Source organism: Mytilus galloprovincialis, chromosome 7 (assembly GCF_965363235.1).
Source record: "Mytilus galloprovincialis chromosome 7, xbMytGall1.hap1.1, whole genome shotgun sequence".
NCBI classification, from domain to species: Eukaryota; Metazoa; Mollusca; class Bivalvia; order Mytilida; family Mytilidae; genus Mytilus; species Mytilus galloprovincialis.
Genome location: NC_134844.1, coordinates 76937511 through 76947992, shown reverse-complemented (window position 1 = coordinate 76947992; position 10482 = coordinate 76937511). Strand labels below are relative to the sequence as shown.

The 10482-nt window shown below is 30.9% G+C and overlaps 1 long non-coding RNA gene across 1 annotated transcript in view; it reads left to right on the top strand.

Moving 5' to 3' along the window:
* The window catches only part of LOC143083703 (uncharacterized), a 221748-nt gene that overhangs the window by 82540 nt on the left and 128726 nt on the right, over positions 1–10482 (top strand). The window lies entirely within an intron of this gene.

The following is a 10482-nucleotide window of genomic DNA, read 5'->3' as shown; positions in this document are numbered from 1 at the left end:
GTATTTATCTTATTGCCTTAATCAACAAAATTGATAAAACAGTCATAAGGTTAAGTCATGAATGACTGATTATTAAAGTAAACATCATGTACAATTGTCACTCTGATGTTGTAATTTTGTGCATTACTAATGTCTAATAATGTTGAAGAGAAAGTTGAATATATATGAGAGTTAAAAGAACAAATCTAAATTTTCTAAATCCTTTATGCTCATTCTGCTTTACCTATAAGTGTAGATTATGCTGAAGTTTTGTTTTATCAATTTTGTAAAATCAAAAACGCCCTTTTTAGGTTCTCTATTTTTTATTTTTTTTTTGTCTTTTAAGTGGGTTTATTTGCCTAAAGACAATTTCATAAATATCTCTAAAAGTCTAGTTCCTCCTTTTTAAAACAAACTTGTATAATAACGACTCACTTACATTCCTATTTCAGTAAGGTATCTTCCATACGCCACGCATTACGAATGCTTATAATCTAATATGTATATATGACAAAGTCTTCCCACATAACATCGGATGACTCTGTGGCTATATCTTACGTATCACGTGGAGGACAAAAGTCTTGGTGAGATAAATATGACAATGATATAATTATATATAATTTAACAACCAATAATAATCTGAATTAAAACCAGGGTTTTATCGCGTTGTAAGTAAATCATTATATTCACAGAATGGGACCTATTGTCTGGATCACAAGTAGATATAGGTGAAAAAACGTCAAAATAGGTGCAATTTGGGTACCCTCACCTTAACCTTTTTTCATCATTACAAAAAACAAACAACAGCAATCACAGCGTACATTTGCTCTATTGGATAATAAGCTTTTGCAAATAAAGGCAATATATTGATACTATCAGCAAGTTTCACTCTTAAACAAGTTCACAATTGTATTCGTGCACCAACCAAATATGGTTGATATTTGTGATTAGTACTCTCGTTTACGTAACGTTAATAAAAAATTCTGGACATTTAACAATTCTTTATGCAATCAATGAAATAAGACTTGATTTCGTTTTCTTGTATCCTCTAATCTGCTAAAAAAAAATTACATTGCATCATAAGAAGTCAACAGAAAGCAAGTGTCTTAACATAAAGCTCTGGAATATGAAAAAGTATACAGAGCCTCTTTGATAGCAGACTTGTTTTAAATACTATTATAAATCAGTTCATGACCACTAGATAAGAGGCTCCTGACTGGGGGCAGGCACATACATACAGAATATGACGTAGTTAAACATGTTAGCAGGATCTGAATATTCCCCTAACCTGTGACAGTGCTGTAACAGTAGAAAATAAAAACGACCTATAAAATCAGTTGATACATTATATGGGTTTTAAATCTATTTAGAGATAGTTTTGTCTATATTTTACATGATACACATTTATTATAAGGTTATAATCCCAATGGTGCTGCTGCCTGTTTATCATTTTATTTTGACAATGCACAAGTCATGTCTTCTTTAACTGTCCATAATTGTTTTTGCCTTTTAGGGGTAAATTCAGTAAAAAATCTCCCATTGACTTTAATGCTAATCTATGTGTGGAAATAAATTTATACCTGATTTACCTTTAGAAATTTAAAACTTTCATAAATCATTCATGAAAGTACAAATGTAGCCCTATCTTTTGCAACAATAAAAACATAGGGTCATGCGGCATTTTTGGGCATTCACATGGCCTTGTTTACAAACAATATAGATTCGCACTGAATTCCTATACTGACCCCCATTACTTTTCAACCATGTAGGGGAAAAAATTAGTACATTCGGCATTTATTTTTTATTTTTTTTCAACTCTAGTTTTGATCCATCTAACAAAAAATATTTATTACAAACATTATCTACCAATCAGACATGTCAGAAGAGCACATGACTTCACTTTGAGACAGAAAGCTCTCCCCTAAATGGGCGGTCCCTGATGACGTATATTTATTTACTGAATTTACCCCTATAAGGGACATTTTTACTTCTTTTCCAACTTTTTTTGTAATAAACATGTAATGTATCCAATTTTCAAGTTCCAGTTTCAATACAACCTCCATAAATGCTGAATTTGTAAAGATAGAGCAAAATTTATACTACAGCCCATACTGCGGCCAATGCATATTTGGTATATAAAGTTGCGCATTGACTGTTTTTAAAAGAATGGTGTAAAATACTATGTTTAATAAATATGAATTGTTTTCTGTGTTTGCTTTGACCAGTATTGCAAGTACATCTAGAAACTAAAGTTTTGGTGTACTCTTAGTTAGTTGTTTCCTTAAATGGAAGTTTTTGATTAAATACCATGAAAAGACCACAAAAACACTTTTCAAAGGCTTTTTTAAGCAGTTTCATACCAAATAAAACAACAATTATGTTTCATTATACTAAATCTGTGTTTTAATTACTTGTAAATTTCACAAAATGTCATTGACAATCACTCTGCAGAAATTCCGGTTACCCCAACATCAGGATGGGTTCTTCGCCAAAACTAGACAGCCAGAACTGAAGTAGAAAAAAGTGCCAAATATGAAAAAATAAGATTAGATATGACCAAACTTTACATTTGGGAGATTGAAGTAACAATTTAGGATATTTAAAAGCAATTATTTAACATAAAAATCCAATTACAAACATTTCAACACTTGTTTCATAGATGAAGGACATGTAATCATGAAAAGTTGTCTAGTATATTCTTTAAATAAAGAAACGCAATGCGTTATGTAAAAATAAATGAATACCTCCATGCGGTCAGATTATTCGAGTGTTAAAATACTGCATGTTTACCACTTGTTCTACAACTTAACATGGGGAACACAGCTAAAAAACAACACTATGTCAAAGGGAGGTAATCCATTTTTTTCATATGATTTTATACATTATGAGGAGAAATATGTGCAAAATGTGATGTAAATGGGGAGAATATTCATGCCTTTCATTTATATCATAACTCTCAATTGTAATTTCTATTGTTTCTTTCAATCTGGACACAAAAACTGATTTTTATCATATACTTCATGCTTCTCTCACAGGACACGGAGTGTATCCTGGATAGCCGCAGTTAAAGATAGAAATTTGTGTAAAAAAACAGCTTTAAATGGTTCCAAAATCCTCCCATTACATTAACATTTACAGGAAATGAGTTTTGTGATTATTGTGTGGCCTTGGACAAATACAGTGAAAAAGTGCATATTTTTCTATAGGGGTAAATTCAGTAAAAAATCTCCCATTGACTTTAATGCTAATCTATGTGTGGAAATAAATTTATACCTGATTTACCTTTAGAAATTAAAAACTTTCATAAATCATTCATGAAAGTACAAATGTAGCCCTATCTTTTGCAACAATAAAAACATAGGGTCATGCGGCATTTTTGGGCATTCACATGGCCTTGTTTACAAACAATATAGATTCGCACTGAATTCCTATACTGACCCCCATTACTTTTCAACCCTGTAGGGGAAAAAATTAGTACATTCGGCATTTATTTTTTATTTTTTTTCAACTCTAGTTTTGATCCATCTAACAAAAAATATTTATTACAAACATTATCTACCAATCAGACATGTCAGAAGAGCACATGACTTCACTTTTAGACAGAAAGCTCTCCCCTAAATGGGCGGTCCCTGATGACGTATATTTATTTACTGAATTTACCCCTATAAGGGACATTTTTACTTCTTTTCCAACTTTTTTTGTAATAAACATGTAATGTATCCAATTTTCAAGTTCCAGTTTCAATACAACCTCCATAAATGCTGAATTTGTAAAGATAGAGCAAAATTTATACTACAGCCCATACTGCGGCCAATGCATATTTGGTATATAAAGTTGCGCATTGACTGTTTTTAAAAGAATGGTGTAAAATACTATGTTTAATAAATAAGAATTGTTTTCTGTGTTTGCTTTGACCAGTATTGCAAGTACATCTAGAAACTAAAGTTTTGGTGTACTCTTAGTTAGTTGTTTCCTTAAATGGAAGTTTTTGATTAAATACCATGAAAAGACCACAAAAACACTTTTCAAAGGCTTTTTTAAGCAGTTTCATACCAAATAAAACAACAATTATGTTTCATTATACTAAATTTGTGTTTTAATTACTTGTAAATTTCACAAAATGTCATTGACAATCACTCTGCAGAAATTCCGGTTACCCCAACATCAGGATGGGTTCTTCGCCAAAACTAGACAGCCAGAACTGAAGTAGAAAAAAGTGCCAAATATGAAAAAATAAGATTAGATATGACCAAACTTTACATTTGGGAGATTGAAGTAACAATTTAGGATATTTAAAAGCAATTATTTAACATAAAAATCCAATTACAAACATTTCAACACTTGTTTCATAGATGAAGGACATGTAATCATGAAAAGTTGTCTAGTATATTCTTTAAATAAAGAAACGCAATGCGTTATGTAAAAATAAATGAATACCTCCATGCGGTCAGATTATTCGAGTGTTAAAATACTGCATGTTTACCACTTGTTCTACAACTTAACATGGGGAACACAGCTAAAAAACAACACTATGTCAAAGGGAGGTAATCCATTTTTTTCATATGATTTTATACATTATGAGGAGAAATATGTGCAAAATGTGATGTAAATGGGGAGAATATTCATGCCTTTCATTTATATCATAACTCTCAATTGTAATTTCTATTGCTTCTTTCAATCTGGACACAAAAACTGATTTTTATCATATACTTCATGCTTCTCTCACAGTACACGGAGTGTATCCTGGATAGCCGCAGTTAAAGATAGAAATTTGTGTAAAAAAACAGCTTTAAATGGTTCCAAAATCCTCCCATTACATTAACATTTACAGGAAATGAGTTTTGTGATTATTGTGTGGCCTTGGACAAATACAGTGAAAAAGTGCATATTTTCCTATAGGGGTAAATTCAGTAAAAAATCTCCCATTGACTTTAATGCTAATCTATGTATGGAAATAAATTTATACCTGATTTACCTTTAGAAATTAAAAACTTTCATAAATCATTCATGAAAGTACAAATGTAGCCCTATCTTTTGCAACAATAAAAACATAGGGTCATGCGGCATTTTTGGGCATTCACATGGCCTTGTTTACAAACAATATAGATTCGCACTGAATTCCTATACTGACCCCCATTACTTTTCAACCCTGTAGGGGAAAAAATTAGTACATTCGGCATTTATTTTTTATTTTTTTTCAACTCAAGTTTTGATCCATCTAACAAAAAATATTTATTACAAACATTATCTACCAATCAGAAGAGCACATGACTTCACTTTTAGACAGAAAGCTCTCCCCTAAATGGGCGGTCCCTGATGACGTATATTTATTTACTGAATTTACCCCTTTAACTATTATTCAGTAACTTTAAGTACTCTCAAATCATAGTTTAATGTTAATTCAACCAGAAGACACAATGTGTTACATGTATGCATTTCTGCAATTCACTGTTTACTACTTTTGTGTTATTTTTCGTCTCAATATTTTTTTTATATGTACCACCTTTGACAAGTATTTAAAGAGACGATAAAGTTTCACTTCGGTACTCATATTCTGTACAACACATTTATTAATTTTGTAAAAAATGTTTATTTCCGTACTTATACAATCAATACATTCAAATTTAACTGTGTACTGTACGTTGTTTTATTTAACACCTTTTTTCAGGTTCGATGTCTTTTTGGTCCATCTTAGCCATTTCAATTGATATTTAATAGTGTGTCTTTTATGACTAAGGGTTACAGTACTGTCTCACGGTTTAAAACGTCTGCATGTTTATGGACATGTTCTTAGTCAGCAGCCTGTTGTTCAGTGGTTGTTATTTATTGGTGTGGATGAGGATTGTTGAAAACAAATTTGAAATCGTCAAAAAGTGAGAGAAAAAAATGTTTGCGTGGCATAGGGAAAAACAACATGCAAAGAAACAGAAAAAATAAATCATCAATCCAGGAAAATCATCTTCCCCTCTCCTGAATATCATACGGTTGTCCACTTAATGCAATTAAAGAACCAAATTCATGATTTTCTGTACAAGCCCTTGGTGAAATTATATCATTTGCCACTGTTTACACAATTATGGATTGATAATAACCAGACATAAATCCTAAATAAAAATAATTTAAAAAAAGGAAATAAATAAAACGTTTGCAGAAATAAAATATTTCCAGTATAACTCATTTGCAAGTTTTTTGCTGTAGTTCGAAAATCTGTTAAATTTAAACTTTATATTGAATTGCGTTTCAAGTGTTATACATTCAAATAATCCTAGGCATTTTTCATTATCAATTAATAGAAATCAGCAATAATTTTTGAAATTACAATGTACGCTTTTGACTGCATGGATAAAAAACTAATCATTTTTTTTAATTTTAATTCTGTGTATGAAGGAAAGTCAAAAGTTAAGATATGGATAAAATACATTACATGTGTTAACCTGCAGGGTAAGGGATAGGGTTCAAAAACATGTTTAACCACACAACATTGTTAAAAAATATACACGATCCACCAACCGTGTTCAGGTAAAAAAGGGATATATTTTGGGATATAATTGACAGTATGTATCCAGTAAACATCTAATGAATCATTCCTCATCATGACAACAGGTATCATACCTTTTGGGATTTTTTTTCATCGAAAATGGGCGACAGGTCTTTGAAAATCAAAAATGTTTTGCTTCAAATGCAATTCTTGTCGTGATTTTTTACAAAGTGCATTAGTGATTTTTTAATGTAATAATAGCCGAACCTTCAAATGGATTAAAACTATATATTTTTTGTAGACGTATTAAATGAAACAGATCTCTATGGGAGCAGTCAACTATTTGCAGCAAATTTTTAAGCAATTGTTATCATTTTCATTTACTAGAAACACACTTACTTACCTTGTTTCACCAACATGGATCTGCTCAGTTATTACCAGCTGTTTTCATACTGTTAAAACAATGTTGTAATATGGTCAGCGGATATAAAAGTAGGGAAAATCTGATTAGAAGATCAGTGAATATTATCAAAAAGTGATCATTCTAAAATATACCTTTTTGCTACATTAAGGGGGCTTGCGGGTATAAAACCATTTTTTTTTTATATAAATATAGGATTTCGCTACTTTTTATAAATGACTTTAACCTAGTACACTTAATAGAAAAATGAAATAAAAAAATGGGTTCACCGTTCTTTTGAGCTCTCAATCCGCTTTTGAAAGAAGCATGCATTTTTGTTAAAGTACCTTTTTTTGGTTGAACTAATAGGAGAAATATAGGCGATATCAAAACAAAAAAAGATTTTTATTTTATTTAAATTTTTTTAATTTTAGAATTGTTTAGTTTTAGAACAGCTTACTTGACAAATATAATAAAAGATATAGGTCACTGATGAGTTAACAAAGATATTTCAATTTTAATGCCAAAAAATGGCATTTTTTAATCAAAGAGAGATAATTTGGATCATTTTCATCTGGGACAAAAAACGAATGGATTTTGTTGCTTAATTTTTTACCCATATCATAAAGTAACTACTATTAGTGTAAGGAATAAAATTTGTAATGAAAAAAAAAAGTTAAAAATTTTGATGAAATTTTTGTCCCTTCGATCCGCCTTAAAGGGTTATTAGCTGTATAATACAAAAACAAAACAAACAAAAATTGAATCAAATTATAATTCGCTTTTGCAGATAATTTGGATGATATTTTTTGTTCAAAATAAGCTTAGAAAATGGCTGATGAGTAATTCACTTGCAAATGAATAATTCGAAATGTAACTGTTTAGCTGAAGAAGGGTTACACATGTATACAGCTTTTAAAAAGAGTAGAATGTCAACATTGAAAGTGAACCATTATGTTGACTGGTTCGATCCACAACAAGATCATTCATATACATGTACAGGTAATACGACATTTGTTTAATGTGTTTGAGCTCTTGATTTTGCCATTTGATTAGGACTTATAGGTTGCATTTCTGTAAATATTTCCCATAGGAACTCCTTTTACGGCTAAAACTGTACCACTTATCCTAGAATTGAAAATTCATATGCACTACATTTTTTTCCAAAAGTCAAAATATAGGGCTGTGCGTCATATTTTCAACGTTTATATGCCCTGAACTTTTCAGAGTTTAAACACTAATTTTCGTAACTACCCCTACCTCAAATGAAGGATTACCACTGATTTCAGTGAAAACAATATGCACATGTATATTAACTGGTAACATTCCCAAGTTATGTCTCTATGAGATGGAACATAGAAAGCAAAACTGGAACCAGTATGTAAACAAAATTAATTTTCTATGAATATTCTTAATCTCCCCAAAAGAGGCGTGGTTTGAGGAACAGCTGTATTTACAAAGTGCAACCTATAGCTTAGTCCATAGTTGTCCATGTGGTGTCTTGTGTACTATTATTTGTCTGTTTGTCTTCACCCTTTTTTAAGCCATGGCGTTTTGAGTTTACTTTCGATCTATGAGTTTAGGTTTAAAACAGGCACCTGCATTATGTGCCGGGGTACATTAGGTTTGTCGGATACCCTCCCCAATCCCAATCCCAATCAGGACCAGGTGCTTTGTAAGGATAGGTGTTCTCGACTTCTCGTGTGACACTATCAATATGTCAATAGCCACTAAACATCTAGTAAACATATACATATATTTCAATTCTAAATTGGTATTCATATTTGCTACAAAAAGGGGTATATGACCTGTATAATACAATAGTTGTAGAATTATAGGCTTACATTTGGAGGTCTTGCGAAAGTCATCAAAAAGAGACACTTAACTCATTTTGTATAATTCTATTGATGAAGAATGTCAGCTTTGTTGTAAAAGTCTGACAAGAGAAGCTGGAGTTAAACCTAATTTTACAGAGGAATTTAATCATTTCATATATAAAGTTGGTCTGATTGATCTGCAAAGAATGCCTAATACAGATTTTAATTGTTCATTATGACAAATCAAGATCTTTTAACTAAATTTGGCTGAATAGAATGTCTATCATCAAAAAGAACAGGCGAAGTTGCCTATAAACTTCTGACAAATGTATTTCTCATATTTGGACTATATCATTGTTTTGCAATTTGCAAACAATTTTTATCGAGTTTCAAAAATTCTAAAACAACCATTTTCCAGTCTCAATTCACAAACACAACTATAGAACATACACATGATACAGCCTTTGATTCCTATACTTTTGAGTAATCCCCACAATTCCTAACCCGTTACATTCTTTTTTGGTATCTTGAATTATGTCTCAAATTTAATACAAAATATGAAGTTAGTAAATAGCTAAACAAACGACAAAAGAAATCAGTAAATACATGTTATCTCTGAAACCATCAGTAAATACATGTTATCTCTGAAAACATCAGTAAATACATGTAATTACTAAATTGATTACTAATTACAGGTATTTTCTGAACTGTTTAGTAACAACGTGTAATTCATAATTTCACCTATTTACTGTAACATATATAAAACTACTCAATATGACCGTAAAACTACTTTTGCTTAAAATAGGTATTCGATGCAGTTTTATTAAGGTCTTTCCTTTTTCTATAAGGAAAGACCTTACTGTATTTCTTCTGATTAATATTATTATTATTATTATTATTATTATTAAGGTCTTTCCTTTTTCTATAAGGAAAGACCTTACTGTATTTCTTCTTCTGATTATTATTAGGTCTTTCCACTTTTCCGTGGAAAGACCTATTGGATTTCTTCTGATTATTATTATTATTATTATTTTTTTTCTTCCGCCAACTTTTTTTTCCTTCGCAGTTTTTTTGTTTCGCAAGATGTCGCTTAGACATATTGTACATGATATCGAACAGTTATTACGCTTTTGTAACTGACACCGCGTAACCAAAATCTTTTCAATGTAAGAGTTATCTCCCCGAACACTGTTTTTCTTGTGATCGCTTAATATTCGCAACCGTATAAGAAACCGACAAATTTATTTTACCAAATTGCTCGATATATCCTCAGGATGATTTGATTTATTTTGACCGAAGCTATCCGGAGACTCCATATGAGAGTTATTTCCCCTTTTATATTTGATATAAGTGATATGCATTTTTAACTGGAAAACCATAAGTGTTAGAGGCCTAGGGTCTTTTGTTTTGAGGTCCTTAGTCCAAAAAAATGAAAATGAGGTCAAGGTCAAAGGTCAAGGTCATGATTAAAATTTTGATTTTGGCTTGTGATCTCTTATTTTCAGAAATCATATAAGATATTGACAAAATCTTTTCATAAAATTGTTAGTTACGACATGTAGTAACACATAAATTTTAGTCGAAAGGGTACGTAGACATTTGACGCGAGTTTTCCCCCTTTTTATATTTAATATCATACGTATGGTAATATAACTCATGAACAATATAAAGTAGAGGACTAGAGTCTTTTGATTTGAGGTTCTTGGTTTGTGACCTTAAAATTGAGCTCAAGGTCATATGCTAATTAAACGTTCTAGATTTTGACCTTTGCCTTTACCTCATATGTACACATGATAAAGCCATGGGAC